This window comes from Miscanthus floridulus, chromosome 5, assembly GCF_019320115.1.
Source record: "Miscanthus floridulus cultivar M001 chromosome 5, ASM1932011v1, whole genome shotgun sequence".
In the NCBI taxonomy this organism is placed as follows: domain Eukaryota; kingdom Viridiplantae; phylum Streptophyta; class Magnoliopsida; order Poales; family Poaceae; genus Miscanthus; species Miscanthus floridulus.
The window spans coordinates 53,531,653-53,554,694 of NC_089584.1; the positions used below are offsets into that span (position 1 = coordinate 53,531,653).

Below are 23,042 nucleotides of genomic sequence, written 5' to 3' on the forward strand. Positions count from 1 at the left end.
TTTTGTTCTATTTGAAGAGGGATAGACTGAGTTGGGAAGTGGTCTGTGTCAGGCTTTAAGTTCATTGGGTTCAGGTCGGTTTTCACGTTTAGTCTTATTGATGGGCGAGGTGTTAGTTTTGGGTTCATCACTCTGAGTTCTTCTGGAGGTTTTTCTTGCGCTGTAATGAACATTTGGTCATTTGACTTTAGTTAAAAGGCCGGGTCATGAGCCCTAAAACTCTAAAATAAAATAAAATATCTATATGAAAAGCCTCTACGATGCTTGATACATGCACTCATATACGCATGCAATGTATAGTTACTCCTATAAACACATGTACGGGATATCCTATCCCTATGAACAAGTTCAATAGACTAAGCTAGTAGATCATATATTGACAAAATCACAACAAGTGTCTTGTTGTTAATGGATATATTGTTTATCACTTGAAAGAATATCACTATTTTTTAACTAAATAAATTAAATTAAGGAGAATGCAAGCAACTATGTCATATCGAGGCCTTTGACTTTGTCACTATAAAATGGCTTATTGCAATAAATTGTGTTCTATAGTTCAATACTTTGCACTTGCGCATTATTCCTATTACAATTATGCTCTCTTTTTTCCCTCTTTTTCTACATTTTGCCACCCCCCTTTTCTATTTTATGTTTTCCCACTCCCCTGAAAAAAAAACTCGGCCTGCGGTGAGCAGACAGCCCCCGCAATTTTATGCTTAAGTTAGATGACCTCTCACGCAGGCCGAGAAAAACTCCTGAACCCTATGCCCCGCCCTCACACAGGGGTCTGTTACCCTATGAGTGGGCCGGTCCATTTACCTATGCTTTGAAAAATACGGGACAGACGAGGAGATTTTTTTTACGTTCTCGAACCCTGCACGCGAGGGTGCTGGCTGGGCATCCTGACCATCTGGTCCGTGGAGCCGTTTTCCCACTCCCCTGAGGATCAGTATGCAAGGCAACATATATCAAAAGTCAGCCCAGAGTTGTGCCTTGCATGATCTAATAAAGCTTTATATATATGTACTTTTTTCCACCACGTTGCAGCTGTAGTTTGTTGCAACAACCATGTAACATTCTTAAAGGGACAATGATTCGGCGAGAATGCATATATATAAATGTTAACAGAGTATTCATTGTAACGCGATATTTGTTTTCCTGAAATCAAAACAAGTTTATGCCGTAACTAGCTACGTGGTGGCACATCTTTTAGTTGCACAGCGGTCAGGTGGACACGATGAATAATACGGCACCACGTCTCGAGTGCAAAGAGTGCAAAGAGTCCAAAGATCTGTGGTATGTTTAGAAAATGCGTCGTCACTTTTTGCCTGTCTATATATGCGATATGCCGGCCTCGCCCCGCTCCGACAAAAACCCAGCACGACCTTGAGCTGAGATGGCCGTCGCGATCTGCATCAAGGTGGCCGCACTCGTTGCGCTCGTGTCCGTGTTCGCCACGCATGACGCTCGCGCGCAGCCGAGCTACAACGCCTCCTCCCCCCGCAGGGAATTGTACTACTCCAGCACCACCGGCGGCAGCTGGCAACCTGCCATGGCCACCTGGTACGGCCGGCCCAACGGCGCCGGCCCTGACAACAACGGTGTGTACGTGTGCCATGCGCGTGCCAATGCTGCCGTGTTCCTTGTGTCTTCAGCCCTGGCGTTGTGTCTTGCTTTCATGCACGCATGCGTGTCGATCGTGGTGCTGATCGGTGATCGATATGGTTTTGCAGGTGGTGGGTGTGGGTACAGCGGCACCAACCTGTACCCTTTCAACTCCATGACCTCCTGCGGCGACCACAAATTGTTCAACGACGGCAAGGGCTGCGGCGCATGCTACCAGGTACTACGTGAAACCTAGCGGTCCTTGTTTGCTTGGTCGAGCGTTGTGTGAGTGCGCACATCTCCCTGCCGACCGTCGCGTTCAGCGTCCGGAGGGTGGTGAACCGCAACATGGACATGTCTTCATGCATCCTCTGTTTGGTCTGCTGCTTCTCAGATAAAATGCGTGAGTATGAACAACCCTGCCTGCTCTGGCGTGCCCCAGACGGTTATCATCACCGACGTGAACTACGACACCAGTCTCGGCCCCAACCGTTTCGACCTCAGCGGCACGGCGTTCGGCGCCATGGCTAAGCCTGGCCTCAACGGCAAGCTCCGCGATGCCGGCGCCCTCAGCATCCAGTACAGGAGGTCCGTAGTAACAGTTAGAGTAGCAGAATTTCTGACGCTTTGATTTGGCGGCTTTAGTAATATATTGTTGCCAACGTGAAGATTCATCTCATATATACGCATCGATCGATCTGACCTCCTCGTCCTCGTCGTCATCGTCGTCATACCCACGCAGGGTGCCCTGCAACTACAAGGGCTTGAACGTGAGGTTCCACGTGATGGGAGGCTGCAACCCATTCTACTTCGCGGTGATCGTGTACTACGCGGGCAGCGATGGCGCCGTGGTGCAGGTGGACCTCAAGGAGGCCAACTCGAAGACATGGAGGCCGCTGTCCGGAGTCGTGGGGCGCCGTCTGGAGGATAGACCCCGGCCACCCGCTGAAGGCGCCCCTCTCGCTGCGCGTCCGCAGCGACTGTGGCAAGACTCTGGTGGCCTACGACGTCATCCCGGTCAACTGGAGGGGCAATGCCGATTACCGTACCATCTCTCAGTTCCACTGAGACCACATGCCGACAGGGACAATGAACACTTCCTCTTAACGCCTTATTTGATGCATGTGTATCCACTTCAATCCACATGTATTGGAGTGAAATGGAATGGAATTTATCCACTTCAATACATATGGATTGAGATGAATATATGCGCATCCAAACAAAGCCTAATAGAGTTCGATATTTTTATCTTCATTCGCGTGATTGAAATTTTAACTTGCAACGTCTATTTTTTTACGGTCTTTTTGAGGTTTCAAAATAATTACTACTTGCGACTTTGAGAATTCTAGATGCTTGTTCTTTTGTGTCCCTTGAGATGCATACGTGGAATACATACAGTAGTACTCATATAGGAGGCGAAGTGTCATATTCTCGTGTCCCCCTGTCACAAGTGTTTACATCTACCTTCCCATTGGCAAAAAGAAAAGATACGCGTACCATGCAGATGCAGCGCGTATAACCAAATCAAGTTGATAAATTTCTATATGGTGTTAGTGTGTGTATATATGCTCAATCTTCCTCGCATGTGCGTCGTATGAGAAGCAAATTACGTACAGGACGATCGGAGCTGCCTCGATGCCTGGCTCTCTCTTTCTAATCAACCATGCGCGGTGTACGTGTATAATCGCGTGATTACAACCTCATCATCAACGGATTCACTTCTGAATCTCAGGCATTTCAGATTGTTTAATAAGTATGTTCTGTCATGGGACAAAGTACCTTTATAAGGGTCATTATGATTTTAGTGGTTAAATGACAACATGACCCATGGATTAATAACGTTTAATTTCCAAGAATAGAAGACTTAGAATCATGAGAACTATCTCTATATCTAAAAGGCCTCAAGTGTCCATCCGACAGGATGAAGTGGCGCTCCATCGGCGATTTCTGCACAGTGTCGACAATGTGTGGCCACCCTAACGACACCCACAGCGCCTCCTTCAGTCCTCCCTAACGCTCCTGACCTTGCCCGCATCGCATCGCCACCATGCACATCCTCCCCGCATTGAGGCCCACCTCCGGCATCGAGTTATTCGCGGCCACCGCCCTATTGCTGTCAGTTGCTCTAAGGTACCGGTTCTCGCGAGAAGGGCAGCTACAAATCCCAATTTCATTTTGTTGAGCATTCCCTCAATTCCAGGCCTTATTTAGATTGCAAGTTTTTTCACTCTCTCTCCATCACATCAAATCTTTGGACACATGCATGAAGTATTAAATGTAGATAAAAAAAATAACAAATTACACAGTTTGATTATAAATTACAAGACGAATCTTTTGAGCCTAGTTAGACCATGATTGGACAATAATTGTCAAATACAAACGAAAGTGCTACAGTATCAAATACTGATTCCTAACGTGGATCTAAACAAGGCCCCAATTTAGTAAATGATCTAACTGTTGCGACGACATTTCCAGCTTTGATTATGTGGTGGGGTCCATTTTATATCCTTCACTTCTCCTTTCTCTTTTTAGTGCCTCCTTCCCTTCGGGTGACTTTCCTAACTCTATTTTCTCACACTTTTCATCTTTCTCTCTCCCGACATGCATTCATTTTTCTCACTTTTTCCTTTTATTTTTTATTTCTTTTCTCTATTGCATTTTATTTTCTCACTTTCTTGTTTTCTCCTTTTATTTTTCTTGCATTTTTTCTTTTTCCTTTTTTGTATTATATGTTGAGAAATTTGGTCGCAACAAATTACAAAAATTGTGTTGGATAAATTGTATGTACAATTTAGAACAATAACTTATTTGTATAAGTTATTTTATTTATATAATTTATTATATAAAGTTGTGTTTATAAGAGTTATGTTGAGAAATTGTTATGAATAAGTTTATGCACCAGTAGTTATGAACAAAAGTTGGACTTCAACAGTTACGTAGACAAGTTATTATGATAAGTTGTCTAAAAAATATTATTTAAAAAACATATTAAGTAAGTTATGCTAATAAGTTATATCTCGAAACAAATCAGCATCTAGAATCTGCCAGGGTACTGTTACATCGTCTTTTGGTCCGTTGGGCCGTGTATCGTCTTAGAGCCCATTAAGGGGCGCATCCAAGGGGTGACGTCCAAGGCTCTATAAATAGCATCCGTCTCTCTCATTAGGGTTTGGGGTTTTGTTGCGTTCTTGTTTTCCTCGTGTAGTAGATATCGTTTGCTGCTGTATTGCCAAGATCGCTTATTGTGAACCAGGGTCCCTGTTCTTGATCTTGTTCGCCTGTGGCGATTAGTCCTTTCGAATAAAGACTTGAACTCCTTTTCAGATTCATAAGCTTCATATTTACTTGCAATTTTAGATTGTGTTTATCGGTTCTTACTTGTGTTCTCAATTTGCTTGTAGGAAAGCCTTCTCGGCGAGGTCAATCACGTTGTGTGTGGTTGATAACCAATGGAGCAGTGGTGTTACGGTTGTGGGGGTCCGAACCAGACTTGGTTCGAAGCCGAGATCATGAATGTTGAGTTCTCCACTAATCGAAGTTATCGTACCTATCGGAAGGTCGAGCCAAGTCTACTTGAAGAGATCGGATTTTATTTGTGGAGTTATTCCTCATCGAGCCACCGTTCGAAAAACCCGAGTGGGTGTATTCGGATCTTCATGGATTTGTGTGGAGTACGTGAACGAGCTGTTACAGTTTGAGTGCGTCTCTTGAAATCTTGGAGTTCCTCATCTTCTAATCGTGGTTCGTCGTGTCCACGGGTGGAAGGATTTTTAGGGTTTGGATTGCATCTTTTGTAAGCTAATCCCACTATCAATATTATTGCTACTGCTTGTGTTTGGTTGATCATTCAAATTATTTTACCCATCTAGATTATCGTCTTGCTTGGTCAATACAATTATGTGAGATTGATCTACGTTGGAATATTTGTCGTGGTTTCCTATACGTGATCATCAAAGAGTAATAGAGCTGCGTCGTTTGGCCAATTATCTCCTACAACTAAAAAGAAAGAAAGTAGACCACCGTTTCGTGTGACAATTCTCGCTCCATCGGTCTGCCCCTCCCCTTGCGATACCGCACGTCTCCCTCGCTTCGCGCCATCGCCGTCAAAACCAAAAACACATCGCCTCGCTGCTTTCGCCTGCGACCGCCGCACGCTGCCTCCGCCTGCGCCCTTCGCTTCCTCGCTTCTCTCCTCCTCTCCTTGGTCGGCGATGCTTCCTCTCCCCCGGGGCCAGTGCGGTGCCTGGCCCTGCATGTGACCGCGCGGACGAATCGCGTCGTCTCCTCTTCCTTCCCCCGATGGATACGGGAGTAGGTGCAGTGGCCAGACCTGCCGGCGCCGGCGGCTGTGCAGGACAGCGGGCCTCGCCGGTGGCTGTCCGTGCGGATCAGGATCCGCACCCATAGTCGAGTACCTCACCGCCGTCCTCCAGTGCCTCGATGACCTCCTGACGGTGCTGTGCGTATAGCCTCTATCACCTCCCTAAAATCGATTCGGTTCTTATGTTCCCACATCAATTTTGTTCTCCATCTAGGGTTCCACAATGATTTGGTTCTTTTCTTACGTGCCCATATCGATTGGGTTCTTCATGTAGGGTTCCAGATCGATTTGGTTCTTCATCTATAGTTCCGGCTACTATGGCTCCAAACTTTAATTCTTGCCTCGGGTTAGTTCGTTTGGAGGTGACACAGGCACATGTTCCATATTTGTAATTTCATGTTGTTTCAGATGGATTTTGTAGTTGCCGCCTCTCAATATAGCTTCATTTTTTGGTGGAATTCATGTGATAAGGTTACCTGTAATTCTGCAGAAATGTTGCCAAATCTGTACGACCGAGTTTAATTGTACAGATTTCATTTGTATGCGAGCACGGATTACTGATACATGTTTCTGTTTGTTCGTACCCTGTAGGGCTGTAGGTGAGGCACTTATGCATTTGATGGTCCATAGCCTTTACAGACATGAGGGAAGTATTTCTCTACGAGCTCGTCAGGTTTGTAGCTTTTGCATCAATCTAAAAATGCTACTTTAGTGACGAAGAAATCTATTTTGTTCGGCTTCCTTTCATCCTTGAACCTAACATATCTAGATGAAGTATTTGGTGTGACAGGAAAATAGTCTCTTCTCTTGCCTTGTCGTCAATGTCAAATATCAGATGAATTAGGTACATCATACAAATCTTTAATTAGTCTTCTAATTAATGTGAACATAGGATTAAAATATCAGGTTCATATATCAAGCACCTGTGATGTGGGGTTTTGCAGATATGAGCCCATGTCTTCATCTAAAAAAAGATCCCGATGCCACTTATCTTCTTGCAGTTATGAGGCAGATGGCTTTATACGTTTTATGTCTTATCTTATTCTGTAAAACGAACTGATTATATCTCATGTAAGAAGTTTGTATGCTTTGTGATGTTCAACCAAGGAAATAACCGTTTGTGAAATCTATTTTAACATGCTTAAAATGGGGATAGTATTAGAAATGAAGTAGTTGTCTGGTTCCTCTTTGCAAGTGAGTAGTGATTCACTGTGATCCACTTATTCCCTAACATGTCCATGCTTCTCTCTTTCTATATATAATTTGGCCAGCGGTCTGTGACGATAAGAACCTTTGCACATTGATTAATCAATCCCAAAGAGACTATTCTCTGCTCCTGTACCTCCATTAGAGGCAGAAGTTCTCTGTTTCCATAGCCCTGTTTGAAGCAAACGTGATCATCATCATGTGGCCCTATCTGTCTGCCCCTGATTTCTGTAAATACTAGGAGAACTTGCATCGGCTGTTTGCAATTAAGGGTATTTATGTTTTCACTTATATGCTTTGCAGTCAGCATAGATTCAGGTAGCTTATATTCCTTCTGTTGAAATCAAGAACTATTATCTGAGGGTTTTTTATTCATACTACCATGCTTTGCCGCACAAGCTTCTGAAATCCACTCCATTCATACATATATGTTTTTCAAGTGCATTTTGTTATTTCCTTTTTATGTTGCCAAGGAAATCAACTTCAGGTTTTGTGTTCCTTTTCCATTTGTTATACCCATAGCTATATATGAGGCAATAAGTCAATAGCACAAATAAGCAGCAAATTATTCGGTCTTCATATAAAAACTTGTAGAACTAAAAGAATATATGAAAGATATTAGTAGTTTACTTTTCAAGCCTCCACTTTGTTCTTTACCTTTACTCACTAACTGCATCTAATTTGTCTATTAGTTCTTTCATAGCAATTGGTATTCTTGCTAGATAACACATCGATCTTACCACAGAGGGGCTTTGTATATATTGTCTTCATTTCCAAAGGACAGTGTTGCTCTTATATTCATTCTCCAAAAGCAGTTTGTTCATAGCAGGAGATGTGCACTTCAACCAGTCAATTACTATGAAAACCACTAAGGCACTAAGAACATGACGAGTCTTCATGAATCGTATCAACAAACCTTCTAGATTGGACGACAAAGTTGGGTATCAACAACCCCTAATTACTAATTAGCTCTCTTAAGCAACTGAAATATTGTACAAGCAAGTTGAACCTTTGTCTGATTGTCTTAATAAAAGTAATTTATGTACTGTTTGCATTTATTTTTTTTCTACAAAAAACAAATCGATTCATATGAAAATGTAGTTTTAGAACTTAATGAGATTGAGTTTATCTTAGATACGGATTGACAAGGGATAGATGGGATAGCAAGAAGAACCAGCTAAGTCACCCTCCTTGCATGCCTCGAGCTGATGGTGCGGCTGGGCTTTTATTGTCATCCCTAACAAACTAACTAATTGTCGTAACGAACTAACAATCTTGATTTGCCTAAGAACCTGGTAACGAAAGATGTGCTAACAAAAACACCAGTTGATCCTAATCTCCTCTAAGTGACATGCTACTGTTGCCATATTGATGGGCCCAAGCCCATAACAGTCAGTCTCTTTTTTAGAACTTCCAAGAATGAGTCATTACTTTGTTACTGTGGTTCTGGTTTTCTACTGTGTTTCTTGTCATGTAAAAAAATACTGTAGACTTGGGCTCCTGTAGAAATGTGACTGTTTGTTGTGTCTGGGTGTTTCCGACTTGTGTTGATAAGAGGATAATTGTTATTAGTAATGGATATTCCATGTGTTTGTGTGTTTTTTTCTTTTCTCACCTATCTAATAAGTACAACTGTCAGATTGCATTCATTTAAAACATGTTAGAAATCCGGACTTTTATGAGGATTATTTATTTATATGTCCAACTATACACAAAGAAGGGCATAATGATCTTCTTGCCAGTGTGTTGTTTTTATTCAGGGTCTAATGAATATTTGCTTTTGCAGGCTCATGAGGATCTCGTTGAAGATGTTGCTTGGCACCTGAAGGATGAAAATATATTTGGATCTGTTGGGGATGACTACAAGTTGATGATGTGGGACTTGCGTACAAACAAACCCGAACAATCTGTTGCTGCGCATCAAAAGGAGGTAGGCATGCTGTAATCATGGATTATCAAACTGTATGTTGAGGCCTGGATGATTGCACAGTTGCATTTGCACAATATCCTTACATGTTCATATTAACCAGCAGTTCATAGGAGCGGAATATGAAACAAGTTTTATAAAGCTATAAGATAATGTTCACTGCACCCCCATCAGATAATTCCCCTTTTTCAGTTTATTGTTGGACGTTATGTATTGACAGTTCCTACTTCTGGTACCTTATTTTTACTGCTAAGGTAATTTTAGTTATGTGTGGCTTCCCTTATGATAAGGCAAATGGTGTGCACTGATGGTCATCCAACCTTTCAGTTGGTGTTTTTATTTGCTTCAAAGAAAAGATTGGTTTTGTAAAAATTGTTATATGCTTGGTATGTCAGTCTTGTCATATGTCATGGATTGGTTTCTGTTCATAGTGTGCATGCTTCCCTTTTCCAGGTCAACTCTTTGTCATTCAATCCATTCAATGAATGGATATTGGCTACAGCATCTGGAGACGCAACTATCAAACTATTTCACATGCGAAAACTATCAAGAAGCTTTCATGCTTTCGACAGTCATGAGTACGTATTTTTTTCTGTGCCCTATGTGTTCAGTCTTTATTTCTTCGACAGTCATAGAATGTGCCGTAGACAAATAAACAGCTGCATTATTTAATCCTTTTACATTTTGCATTGTATACATTTGTACCGATTTGTTGGAATATAACAAGTATATTAATGGGGCGGGGCAGTGGCAGACTTCGCTTGCAAACCATTTATGGCACTATCTGTTGTAATGTGCAGTTGGTAGAGAACATAGATGAAACTGATTTCTTTAATGCGCAAACTTATCAAGTCGCAAAGTTCAATTAAAAAAAAGTCAATTTGCAAATTTCCTTTCAGAAAGCAACCTGCTTTGAAGCACTGATGCACACTGTATAAGTCGGTCAGTCTGTTTATCTAACTTAACTCATTTATGTTGCTTGTCTTACTTTTCTCCGTTATGTATCTGACATTATATGTTGCTCAATTTGCACCTGTAGGGCGGAGGTGTTTCAGGTTGAATGGAATCCAAATTTGGCTACTGTATTAGCTTCATCTGCCGCAGACAAGAGAGTGATGATATGGGATATTAATAGGTAAGTTGGGCCGCGTTTAGTTCCGGCCGGATTCGGCGTCGGCTGAATCCGGTAGCATTGTAGCTACACTGTAGTGTTTTGTTTTTATTTGGTAATAATTGTTTAATCGTTGACTAATTAGGTTTAAAATGTTCGTCTCGCAAAGTACAACCAAACTGTGCAATTAGTTTTTGATTTCGTCAACATTTAGTACTCCATGCATGTACCGCAAGTTTGATGTGACGGAGAATCTTCTTTTTGCATAGTGCCAAAGTTTGGATTTTGGATGAACTAAACATGGCCTTGAGTGAAATTCAGCTCCAAAGTTCTATTATGTTTGCAGTTGTATGAGATTTATCCAGTTCAACAGGTACATTGGGGAGCTCTCCAAGCAAATAATTAACAGATTTACAAATGCTAACTGTACAAACTTTAAATCTATAGGAATTACCTTTGAGAGCTTTTAGTTGCTAAAGCTCATGTGATTTGCTAAATTTTCATATTCTTAAAGTCAAATCCTTGGTATTTTTTTATGCTTGGTATGTTCCATCAACATGGGCTGATAGTACCGTTGGCTGATTTGTTGTGAGAGAAAAATACTGTTCGTTGGCTGAAAAAATACGGCTTATAAACCAAGCGAACAGGACGATGATAGATTGAAATACAAGCTGAAGCAAAGGCTCGGGTCTTATTGGTGACCATTTCTTTTGACCATCGTCCCTTTCCTTTTTCTGATTCTCTGTGTTGTGTCCCTTTAGGATTGGCGATGAGCAGTCAGAGGAGGACCCAGACGACGGACCACCAGAGCTTCTGTTGGAGGCCACACAGCAGAACTGTCGATATAAAACATTATCTTACTTGTATCACGGAAAAATGTATACAGTAGAGTTTATGAATCTGCGATGCTGCGCTCTCCGTGATGACTGTGTTAATTTCACGAACTTTGTTTTTTTTAATTAAATGCCACTTTGTTAATTTCATAAACTTTGTTTTTCTAAATAAATGTCACTTTAACATTGGTATTTAATTTTTACAGTATTATTATCTTATCATACGATCCACGTGTTTTTAGTACAAATGTTAGCTATCACGCTACCTAGTTAAATTATATATTTGTACTGTCTTCCCGTGCAAGTAAATACAGACATTCACAAGTTTATCTCTGTTTCGATTTACTGTATCCAGCGATCAGTCCTTTGTCCTTTGGTTTCTGGAAACAAGCCTGGCGGTAGAGATATAAATCATCAGGAATACGACATAATAATATATTGCTTGCTTCTTGCTAGTGCTGATCGGCAGTTTTTGGTCTATTGTTGTATTAAGTTTCGGTCACAGATATCTTCAATATTTCTGTACCATGAAAGATCAGAATAATTCTTGGACATCGTAGGCGTGTCCTCATCTAGTATGACGGAATCGATAACATAGATAGCAAAGTAATACCCCGTATCTCTTTAGGCCCCATTTGGATCCTTGAATTGAATTCATTTTAAGAAACATAATTTAGACACATATTAACTAACCTAATATAGTTGTATATATAATATATTTGTATATTATTGTTGGCTATACGAGAGAGATACTTATGTGTTGCATTTGTCACTACAGAATATCCACTTCGATGACGAACAATTTTCGTCACTGAAGGAGCCAAATTCGTCATAGTTTTAGTTTTATGACGAATTTATGATGAAAAACGGTTCATCGTAGAAGTCGTGTCACACTTCAACTTTCATGACGATTTCGAAAATATCGTCATAGAAGGGTCTTTATCTGTGACGAAAAACAGATGGTCACAGAACTGTTTTGGCATGCGTGGTAGGTGACTGCCACGCTGGTGAACGTTTCCGTTGGAGATGCTTTCCATGTGTACATGCTATAGCCGGTTGTATTGACGATGGTTCGGGTACGTGTCACCTTCTTATTGCACAACGTGGCCATCTCTAGTTCTTGCACATATCAGGTTCTTGCTAGACCACGTGTCGGGTCCCAGTTGTTCCACATGTCAGTTTTGTATTGTCACATGTGTCATGTTGCAGTTGGATCATATGTCACTTCTTCGTTGGACCATGTGTCGTATTTTTATTGGTCCACGTGGCCATTTCTTATTCGACCATGAGTAATGGCACTGACAGTCCATGTTTCATATTTTTATTCGGCCACGTGGCTCGATGACTTCCTTCCACGTGTCAGATTTTAATAGCCCACGTGTCGTGTCCTAGATATTTCATGTGTCATTGCACTGGTTCATCCACGTGTCATATTTTTATTTGATCACGTGGCCTGTACTAGTTCTACCGCGTGGAGTACAATCAATTCGTCATAGATGTAATTTGATATCGTCACTACTGCATAGATTGACTACATAACTATTTAGCATGACAATCAAATAACAACGATTAATATTTCATACGTCAGCAGTGAACCACTGACAGAGTATTACCACATCAAATCGGTATACGAGTCTACACATCAAACCAGCAAATGAGTCCACACATTAAACCACAAATGTTTACTACATCAAACCACATGAATTGAAGACTGAGAGTTACTAGAAGAGCTGAAGCGCATGCATAGCTCACAGAGATTATTGTACTCCTCCTATTGCCGTTTCTTGTATTCCTCCAACTCCCTTTCAGTCTTTTCTGTCTTCCTCTTCAGTTCATCCACTTGATCGATGAGGGCAGCGTAACTTTCTTGTTCAGCAGCAAGCTTTTCCCGAAGCGTTCTCTCCACTGTTGTTTCTGTTCTGGTGGAGCTTATCTGGATACCAACATTCTTCAAAAAAAGGTTGTAGCCGTTTTTCTAGGAGGGGGCCTTGCCCTAGTAGATGCAGAGGACCTTGCAAACAACATCAACACTAGTCATTGGTTGCTACCTATCAGCAATAGATTCTGCTTGCATAGTTTCCATAGCTTCATGCGAAATTCAATCAGTAAAACATTAGGTTACAGATAGTGTAAAAGGACTTCAATTGAAAACCTAAGAGATTGATTCATACCAAGTAATGCATAGGTCTTCCTCAGCCTACTACTGATAGAGATTACATAAGCTTCATTAGATTTTAGTAGATTTCCATAACACTAGACTTTTGCTATGTTTCCTTCTGTTATGGCAATGGCTTCGGTAGATTTCAAGGGAAGCAAAGGAAGGTACTTACAACTGCTGCTCTTACAGCATCGCTTAGGCCCTTTTTGCTATAGGTATGGAAGTCCTTGAAAACTTCCACAGCATTAACATCTTCATCGGCTGGACCATTTTCTTCTTCAAGTCCTTGACCATGTTCTACTGCCTCCTTTTTCTCCTTCTGTTCACATTGCACATGAGTTTCTATTTATATTTATACAAAGGCAAGAGTAACAATAAAACACAACCATCACTTACAAATTTTTGTAGCTAGACAACATAGGAGCGAGATCCTATAGCCTGGTGGTACTTCACTTTTGCACGGTTTCGCTTGTTCTTCTTAGATGTTTCCTATAGCTTCATTTGTGTTAGACTGTAGCACAAGTAGACCATAGCAAAACTAGACAGAAAATCGATGGGTTTACAAACCTAGTTCTTAGCACTAGATAAAATCTCGACAAGTTCACACCACTATGCATTGTTCATGGACGAGACAGGAGAGGTCATATGGATCTGATCAACAGGGACACCATTGAAGTGTTTTTTCTTCAACCTATAGCATGTCTGCCGTACTGCAGACTACATTACATTTCGGCAAGCTTCTTTTGTTAGTGGGTGATCACAATTAACGCGCAGCCTTCGCTACACTGTAGCACTCGGTTTTAAGAACAAAACCAGATACGTACCATATGTGAGCACAGGAAGTCAATTCTCACATATAGTTACAAATAAGGGTAATATCAATAGACAATGCTCAATATATAACGTACCTAGTATAAAGAATATAACCTTAGATAGCAAACAGCGGAAAGGCAACTCTGATCTTTGGGTAAAGACTCCAATCCACAGGGACAACTGACTGGTTGATCACAAGCCTAACTCCTCCAAACTCTAGCAATCTGGTACCCATCCAAGTTTTTTTTTCTGAATATGTGAAAAATAAAGCAAGCGTAAGTACATGTCATACTCAACAAATATAACATGGGGTTAATGAGGCTCAAAATGCTAACACCAGTTTAACTACGATTATCTTTTATTGAGCATGATTTTAGCAATAGGGTGGCAACAAAGTTATCATAAGCCCATAACACATGATCAGGTAAACATGAATAATGAATAGCATAAACAGTAATCATTAGTGAGCATCTTCATCATCAGTATCATTAGTGTTCATCATCTATTCCGTAAATGTTCCAAGACCGCTCATGACCGTGAGCACGAATGATATACTAGCTTTACACTCTGTAGAGGTTGTACACTTTCACTACGAGTTGTGATTTACAATTTCGCCCGAGGAAGCTAATCTCTTGACCCACTTCCAAGGAAGGTTGGCAGGGTTCACTATGAAGCCTTTCAAAGGTTCGTCTAACAAGTTAGGGCTATTAGATTCACTCGGCAAACAGATGTAGAGCCCCCCTTCACGATGGCACAATGACGCACAACCTATACACAAGGGGACAAAGGCCGCACTATACCCGATTTGGCAAGCCATTCTTATGCCAATAAAGGTAACCACTAATAACCTAGAAAATGTCCTCATTCTGAGCTAAAGCCAAAGCCATGTAGCCCTCATAGCTATACCGTAAGTTCCAGATGATCACTTATAGATAAGTCCTTAGGAAGAGGAATCTAGAGCACCATAAAAACAGCCTAATGCTCTAGCCCCTTATTCCATGTTGCTAAAAAGCATCCTTTAGTGTTTATTGCATATACCATTAGTCAAGTTACAAGATCATAGTTGTAGTTGAGCACTAGCATCATACTGCCCAATGCATAAACCCATAGGAATCAAGGTACAAGGTAACAAAGTACTAGGAAATCCTTAGTGACAGTCAAGGTAGAAACATGCAGTATGAATTAAATGATTAAAGGTGTATTGGACAACAAGGAAGATCACATGCTATACTTGCCTTAAACATAGATCCTTCTTCTATTGAATTGTTACCTCTAAAGGACTTCTTCTAGATCACCAACTTCTTTTATATCACCAACGCAAAGCTCACCGACTGGACATGATCATAAAGCACCACACAAGCATACATGCAATCATACACGAAGCAAACAATAGATCTAAATTAGAAAAGTACACCAAACATAAAATCAAGATGAAAAGTTTGTAAAACAAATCTACGTCTCGCTAGGAACACATAGACGGGAAAAGCACTCTGGTCGGAGCTATAATGAAAAAGTTATGAATTAAACAAGGTTTTCTTTAATAAAATAATAGATTAAATCTAACCTCAAATTTCAAAAGTTGAAAATATATTTAATAGTAGTAGAAACATGTAGATTACGTAATTACGAATCTAATGCAACTTGAACGGGTCAAATCAGAGTTAAAACGGAGAAGATATGGCCTAATGAATATAGTGGCAATTTTGTACATAGATGAAACTTGATTTCGAATTTAAAATAAATAAAATCTGAGTTTAAATCGGCCACAGGACCGCAGGAATGAATAGGAGAAAGGCCAGGGGCTCTTTAGAAAAATTACCTGTGAAGGGGTTTCTTCTAATCTGGGCCGTTGGAGAAAAGATGGATGGCTACCGAGGGTTGGGAGGATTTCTCAGGCCGGCACAGTGTCTCCGGCGCGGTGGTGGCCATTAACGGCGGTGAGGAGCTCGCCGACATGCATGGGGAAATGCCTATGAGCCATGTTATGACACGGGGAAGGCACCAGTGAAAGGTCCTAATGGCTAGAGGGGGGTGAATAGCCTATTTAAAAATTTCTACAACAACACTTAACAAACCGGTTAGACAATTATGAGGTGAAGCGAGTGTTGTGCTAGCCTACTAAAAATGCAAGCCACCTACCATAATTCTAGTTTATATAGTTTCTATTCACACAATAGCTATGACACTACACTAAGTTAGTGTGCTCTCAAAAGCTAACTAAAGAGCCACACTAACAAAACTAACAAGATCTCACAACTAGCTACACTAAAGAGCTTGATAATTAATTTGCGGTAAAGTAATAAGAGTGAGCAAGAAGGTTATACCGCCATGTCGAGGAAGGAGCCAATCAATCACAAGAATGAATAACAATGAAGACCAATCACCTCGGAATCAAATGATGAACACAATGATTTTTTATCGAGGTTCACTTGCTAGCCGGCAAGCTACTCCTCGTTGTGGCGATTCACTCACTTGGAGGTTTACGCGCTAATTGGCATCACACGCCAAACCCTCAATAGGGTATCGCACAACCAACACAAGATGAGGATCACACAAGCCGTGAGCAATCCACTAGAGTACCTTTTGGCTCTCCACTGGGGAAAGGTCAAGAACCCCTCACAATCACCACGATCAGAGCCGGAGACAATCACCACCCTTCGCTCGACGATCCTCGCTGCTCTAAGCCATCTAGGTGGCGGCAACCACCAAGAGTAACAAGCAAATCCCATAGTGAAACACGAACACCAAGTGCCTCTAGATTCAAACACTCAAGCAATGCACTTGGATTCTCTCCCAATCTCACAAAGATGATGAATCAATGATGGAGATGAGTGGGAGGGATTTGGCTAAGCTCAGAAGGTTGCTATGTCAATGCAAATGGCCAAGAGTATAAGCCTCAACTGGCCATGGGGCTTAAATAGAAGCCCCCATGAAATAGAACCATTGTATCCCTTCACTAGGCACAACATGGGGTGACCAGACGCTCCAATCCGATCGATCGGACACTGGCCCTCAGTGTCTGGTCACGTGATACATGCCACGTGTCCCCTGCTTCAAATACTGTTCGTTAGATTTCAACGGTCATCTTGTTGACCAGACACAGCACACAAACTGACCGGACGCTCAGCCTCCAGCGTCTGGTCGTTTCCAGTAAGGTTCTAGAAATGGATTTCTTCGACTGGACGGGTCCAGTCATGCTTGACCGGACCCTGCCAGCGTCCGGTCACACAGTGACTTTCTTCAGCGCTGTCCGACAACAGGACCGAACGCAGCCTTCCAGCATCCAGTCACTGAGCGACCAAGCGTCCGGTCAGTTGACTGACGCCAGCATCCACGCTACTACAACTGACCAGACGCGCCGGTCCCTCTGAGACCAGCGTCCGGTCACCTTGTGACCAGCGAGACTAACTCCTTTTCACTTCTAACTTCTTTACCCTTGCTCAAATGTGCCAACCACCAAGTGTATCACCTTGTGCACATGTGTTAGCATATTTTCACAAATATTTTCAAGGGTGTTAGCACTCCACTAGATCCTAAATGCATATGCAATGAGTTAGAGCATCTAGTGGCACTTTGATAACCACATTTCAATACGAGTTTCACCCCTCTTAATAGTATGGCTATCAAACCTAAATGTGATCACACTCACTAAGTGTCTCAATCACCAAAACAAAATAGCTCCTACCATTTATACCTTTGCCTTGAGCCTTTTATTTTTCTCTTTCTTCTTTTCAAGTCCAAGCACTTGATCATTACCTTGGCATCACCATCATCATGTCATGATCTTAATTTGCTTCACCACTTGGAATGTGCTACCTATCTCATGATCACTTGATAAACTAGGTTAGCACTTGGGGTTTCATCAATTCACCAAAACCAAACTAGAGCTTTCAATCTCCCCCTTTTTGGTAATTGATGACAACCCTTTCACAAAAATATGAATTGAAATTTAATTGAATCCATGTTGCTTGCCCAAGCATATTTACCATGTGTAAAAGGATATGGACAAGTTTTATGAACCCCAATGGTAGCAATTGCTCCCCCTTTGAAGCGTGATACCAATCGAAGTGCACCATTATACCATCCTTAGCACCATGGTTAGCTTGATACCACTTGGAAATACTTGGAAATGAAATCATTAGATATCCTCTGCATGCTAGTTTTTTATTTTATCATTCAAACCTACAACTAGCATACACCACACAAGCATGGATATTGAAATTTAAAACTTGTGCCATGCAAGCAAACATATGAAATGGACATTCAAACGCACCATACAAGTTCATGAGCTTGCTCCCCCTACTTGTGTGCTCTAAATTTTAATTGATCCCTTTCCTTTGTCATATTTCTCCCCCTATGTCAAAATTTCCTCCTTTGTTGTCTTTTCACTATCTTAGTACACGAATATCTTCGTTTTTCTCCCCATGTACTAATATCTTTGTTTCCCCCCCCCCTTTGTCATCAATGACCATAAAGGTTCAAAATATAGATAGGTAGAGATTATCAATGTCAATCAATGGGGTGAGGATTATTTTCCCAAAGTTGGTCCAATCTAGATCATTTGCCAAAGATATTTAACTCGGTTTGATCCAAGGACAAGCTTCTTCATACCTCCAAATAGGGGTTATCTTGTACCATGTTGAGTTAAACACTTAGAGCTCATTTTCTAGATTAAACACTAGGTTTACAAGCCCACAAACATGTCATATGCTACCACTAGATCAAAATAAGCATAGAAGCAATAGTGGTACCATATAATCATCAAATTCATTTGATTTTCATGAATGAGCCTATTAAATGTGAAAGATGTCTAGATGCACTAAACAAGTCCTTAGCAAGGATGTATGCCATGCCAATCAACTTTTACCTTGGATTGCTCGAAGGAGAGGCATGTCATATGAGTGGGGGGGGTGCATCAACACATATTTGAGAAATCCAATATGTTCAACTCATTCCTTAGCTTGCAAAACCTCTTCTCATCCAATGGCTTGGTGAATATATCGGTAAGTTGATCTTCGGTGCCTACACTCTCAATGCAAATGTCCCCTTTTTGTTGGTGATCTCTTATGAAATGATGGGGGACATCAATATGCTTTGTTCTTGCATGTTGAATCGGATTGTTGGTTAACTTGATTGCACTCTCATTGTCACATAGCAATGGCACTTTCTTGAACTTGATTCCAAAGTCACTCAAAGTGGCCTTCATCCAAAGTATTTGTGCACAACAACTACCGGTGGATATGTATTCGGCTTCGGCGGTTGATAATGCAACACTATTTTGCTTCTTTGATGACCATGAAACAAGTGATCTTCCCAATAGTTGACATGTGCCCGAGGTGCTCTTCCTTTCAACTTTGCATCCCGCATAATCCGAGTCAGAGTAACCAACTAGCTCAAACTTTGCTCCTTTGGGATACCACAAACCAACATTTGTTGTATGCTTCAAGTACCTCAATATTCTCTTTGTAGCCTTCAAATAACTTTCTCTTGGCGAGGCTTGAAATCTTGCACACATGCATACACTAAACATGACATCCGGCCTTGATGCGATCACATAGAGTAGGCTTCCAATCATAGACCGATACAATTTTTGATCCACTATATTGCCGCTTGCATCACTATCCAAGTTGTCATTTGTTCCCATTGGTATACTAATAGCTTTGCTATCACTCATGCCAAACTTCTTGATCATGTCCTTGATATACTTGCCTTGACTCACAAATGTACCATTCTTCAATTGCTTGATTTGAAGACCAAGAAAGTAACTCAACTCTCCAATCATGGACATTTCAAACTCATTAGCCATCATCTTTCCAAACTCATCACAAAAGTCTTGATTGGTTGATCCAAATATGATATCATCAACATAGATTTGCAATACAAATAGATCTTTTCCAATCTTCTTGATGAAAAGAGTGGTGTTAACGTTGCCCATCATGAACCCTTTAGAGAGTAGGAAGTCCCTCAATCTCTCATACCATGCTCTAGGTGCTTGCTTCAAGCCATACAATGCCTTCTTCAACTTGTACACATGGTCGGGCTTCTTATCATCTTCAAAACCATGAGGTTGCTCAACATATACTTCTTCATTGATGTAACCATTGAGAAATGCACTCTTAACATCCATTTGATAGAGCTTGATGTTGTGGGCACAAGCATAGGCTAGCAAGATTCTAATTGCTTCCAATCTAGCAACCGGGGCATATGTTTCTCCGAAGTCAAGACATTCAACTTGTGTATAGCCTTGTGCTACCAATATTGCTTTGTTCCTTACTACTATCCCATCTTGATCTTGCTTGTTTCTAAAGACCCATTTGGTTCCAATCACATTGCGTCCTTTTGGTCTCTCTACTAATTCCCATACTTGATTTCTTATGAAGTTATTCAATTCTTCATGTATAGCATTCACCCAATCAACATCCTTCAATGCTTCATCTATCTTCTTTGGTTCAATAGATGACACAAATGAGAAATGTTCACAAAATGATGCCAATCTTGATCTTGTTTGTTCACCTCTAGAAATATCACCAATGATAGTGTCCAATGGATGATCCCTTGCAACATTGGTTGGTTGGAGTATTGGAACTTGATTGCTTGCACTTGCTTGATCATTGGATTAAGATGATGTACTAGCCACTTGATCTTATTCATTATCATGAGATCCACTTGTACTAGCTTGAGTTGTATCATCTTGCACATTTGAGTTAGAGAGCACTTGCACTTGATCATCTTCATCATCATTCACTTGCCTAGGCCTCAATTCACCAACATCCATGTTCTTCATGGCATTTGAAAGTTGAATGCCTCTAACATCTTCCAAGTTCTCATTCTCTACTTGTGAACCCTTGGTTTCATCAAATTCAACATCATGAACTTCCTCAAGAGTACCACTATCCAAATTCCAAACTCTATATGCTTTGCTTGTAGTGGAATAACCAAGTAGGAATCCTTCATCATATTTCTTGTCAAACTTGCCTAATCTAGTGCCTTTCTTCAAGATATAGCATTTGTAACCAAAGACCCAAAAATATGCAATGTTGGGCTTTCTATCATTCAAGAGCTCATATGGTGTCTTCTCTTTCAATGGGTGACAATAGAGGCGGTTGCTACAATAGCAAGCCGTGTTGATAGCTTCGGCCCAAAAAGATTGACTCACATTGTACTCACTAAGCATAGACCTTGCCATATCAATAAGTGTTCTATTCTTCCTCTCAACAAAGCCATTTGATTATGGAGTGTACTTGGCCGAGAATTGATGTCTAAATCCAAATTCATCATACAACTAATCAATTCTAGTGTTCTTGAACTCACTACCATTGTCACTTCTCACTCTCTTGATGGTTGTTTCAAACTCATTGTGAATGCCCTTGACAAATGATTTGAATGTTGCAAACACATCACTTTTGTCCACTAGAAAGAATACCCAAGTGTATCTAGTATAATCATCCACAATCATAAAGCCATATTTGTTTTCACCAATGCTAGTGTATTGTGTTGGCCCAAACAAGTCCATATGCAATAACTCAAATGCTTTACTAGTGCTCATCATGCTTTTCTTAGGATGGGTGTTTCCAACTTGTTTGCCGGCTTGACAAGAGCTACTAAGTTTATCCTTCTCAAACACAATATCTTTCAAGCCTCTAACCAAGTCATGCTTAACCAATCTATTCAATTGTTTCATTGCAACATGACCAAGCCTTCTATGCCATAACCAACCCATGCTAGACTTAGTGAACAAGCATGTTGATAATCTAGCTTCACTAGCATTGAAATCAACCAAGTATAGATTCTCATATCTAAAGCCTTTGAAGACCAAGTTAGAGCCATCTACACTTATGATCTCTACATCATCTAGCCCAAATATGCATTTGAATCCAAGATCACACAATTGAGCCACGGATAGCAAATTGAAGTTCAAGCTCTCTACTAGCAACACATTGGATATGCTCATGTCATTGGATATTGCAATCTTACCAAGCCCTTTGACCTTGCCTTTGCCATTGTCACCAAATGTGATACTATCATAACCATCATTGCCATTGGTGTTGATTGAGTTGAACATTCTCGCATCACCGGTCATGTGTTGAGTGCACCCACTATCAGGAACCCAATGCCTTCCTCTAGCTTTGTAATTGACCTACAAAAAAAGATCAATTCTTTTTAGGTACCCAAACTTGCTTGGGTCCTTGAAGGTTAGTTACTAAGCTCTTTGGTACCCAAATGGCTTTCTTCTTTGAGCCCATCCATGGTTTACCAATGAACTTAGCCTTCACACCATTTGTACCCTTAGTAAGCACATATAAAGAATCAAGCTTAATGGAGGATACATTAGCATTTTGGCTCTTGTTTTTGAATTCATGCTCTTTATGACCAACTTGCTTGCAACTAGTGCAAAATCGACCATTGTTCTTCACAAAACTAGTCTTGTGAGGAGCAAAGGCTGCCTTGCCTTTCTTGGGGGTATAGCCCAATCCCTCTTTGTAAAGAGAAGCTCTTTGGCTACCCAAGCACATAAGCAAGTGGTCCTCACCACCATAGGCCTTAGCTAAGGTGTGAGTGAGCTTATCGACCTCCTTCTTGAGGTTCTCATTCTCAACCATTAGTGAGGCATCACAAGTGAGACCATCACTACTAGATGAGGTGGAAGTAGAAGTACTACAAGAAGGGTTAGTGGGAGCAACAATGATAGGGAAAGATAGTGATTCATCAATTATATCACAAGTTAAACCTACATCACAAGTCTCAACATGCTTCTTTTTAATTTGCTCATTAAGCAAAGAGGAATGAGCCTTCTCAAGCTTTTTGTGAGCCTTGCCAAGCTTCTCATGGGCTTCCTCTATCCTCTCATGAGTTGCTTTGAGCTCATCAAGGGCTTCCTTAAGGGCTTTTACCTCATGATTCAATCTCTTGCATTCCCTTCTCTTAATATCAAAATGTTCTTTAGCATCTTCTAGCATGTCAAATAATTCATCTTTAGTAGGTTCATCATCATCACTATCACTATCATTTTCACTATCATGTTAATTTTCACTTCCATCATCACAAGTTTATACCTTAGTGGCCTTAGC

The 23,042-nt window shown here is 41.0% G+C and overlaps 1 pseudogene; it reads left to right on the forward strand.

Annotated features, from left to right (window-relative positions):
• The first annotated feature begins 1,396 nt into the window (after positions 1-1,396).
• Positions 1,397-2,673, forward strand: LOC136452193 (expansin-B6-like; annotated as a pseudogene).
• Positions 2,674-23,042: the final 20,369 nt, after the last annotated feature.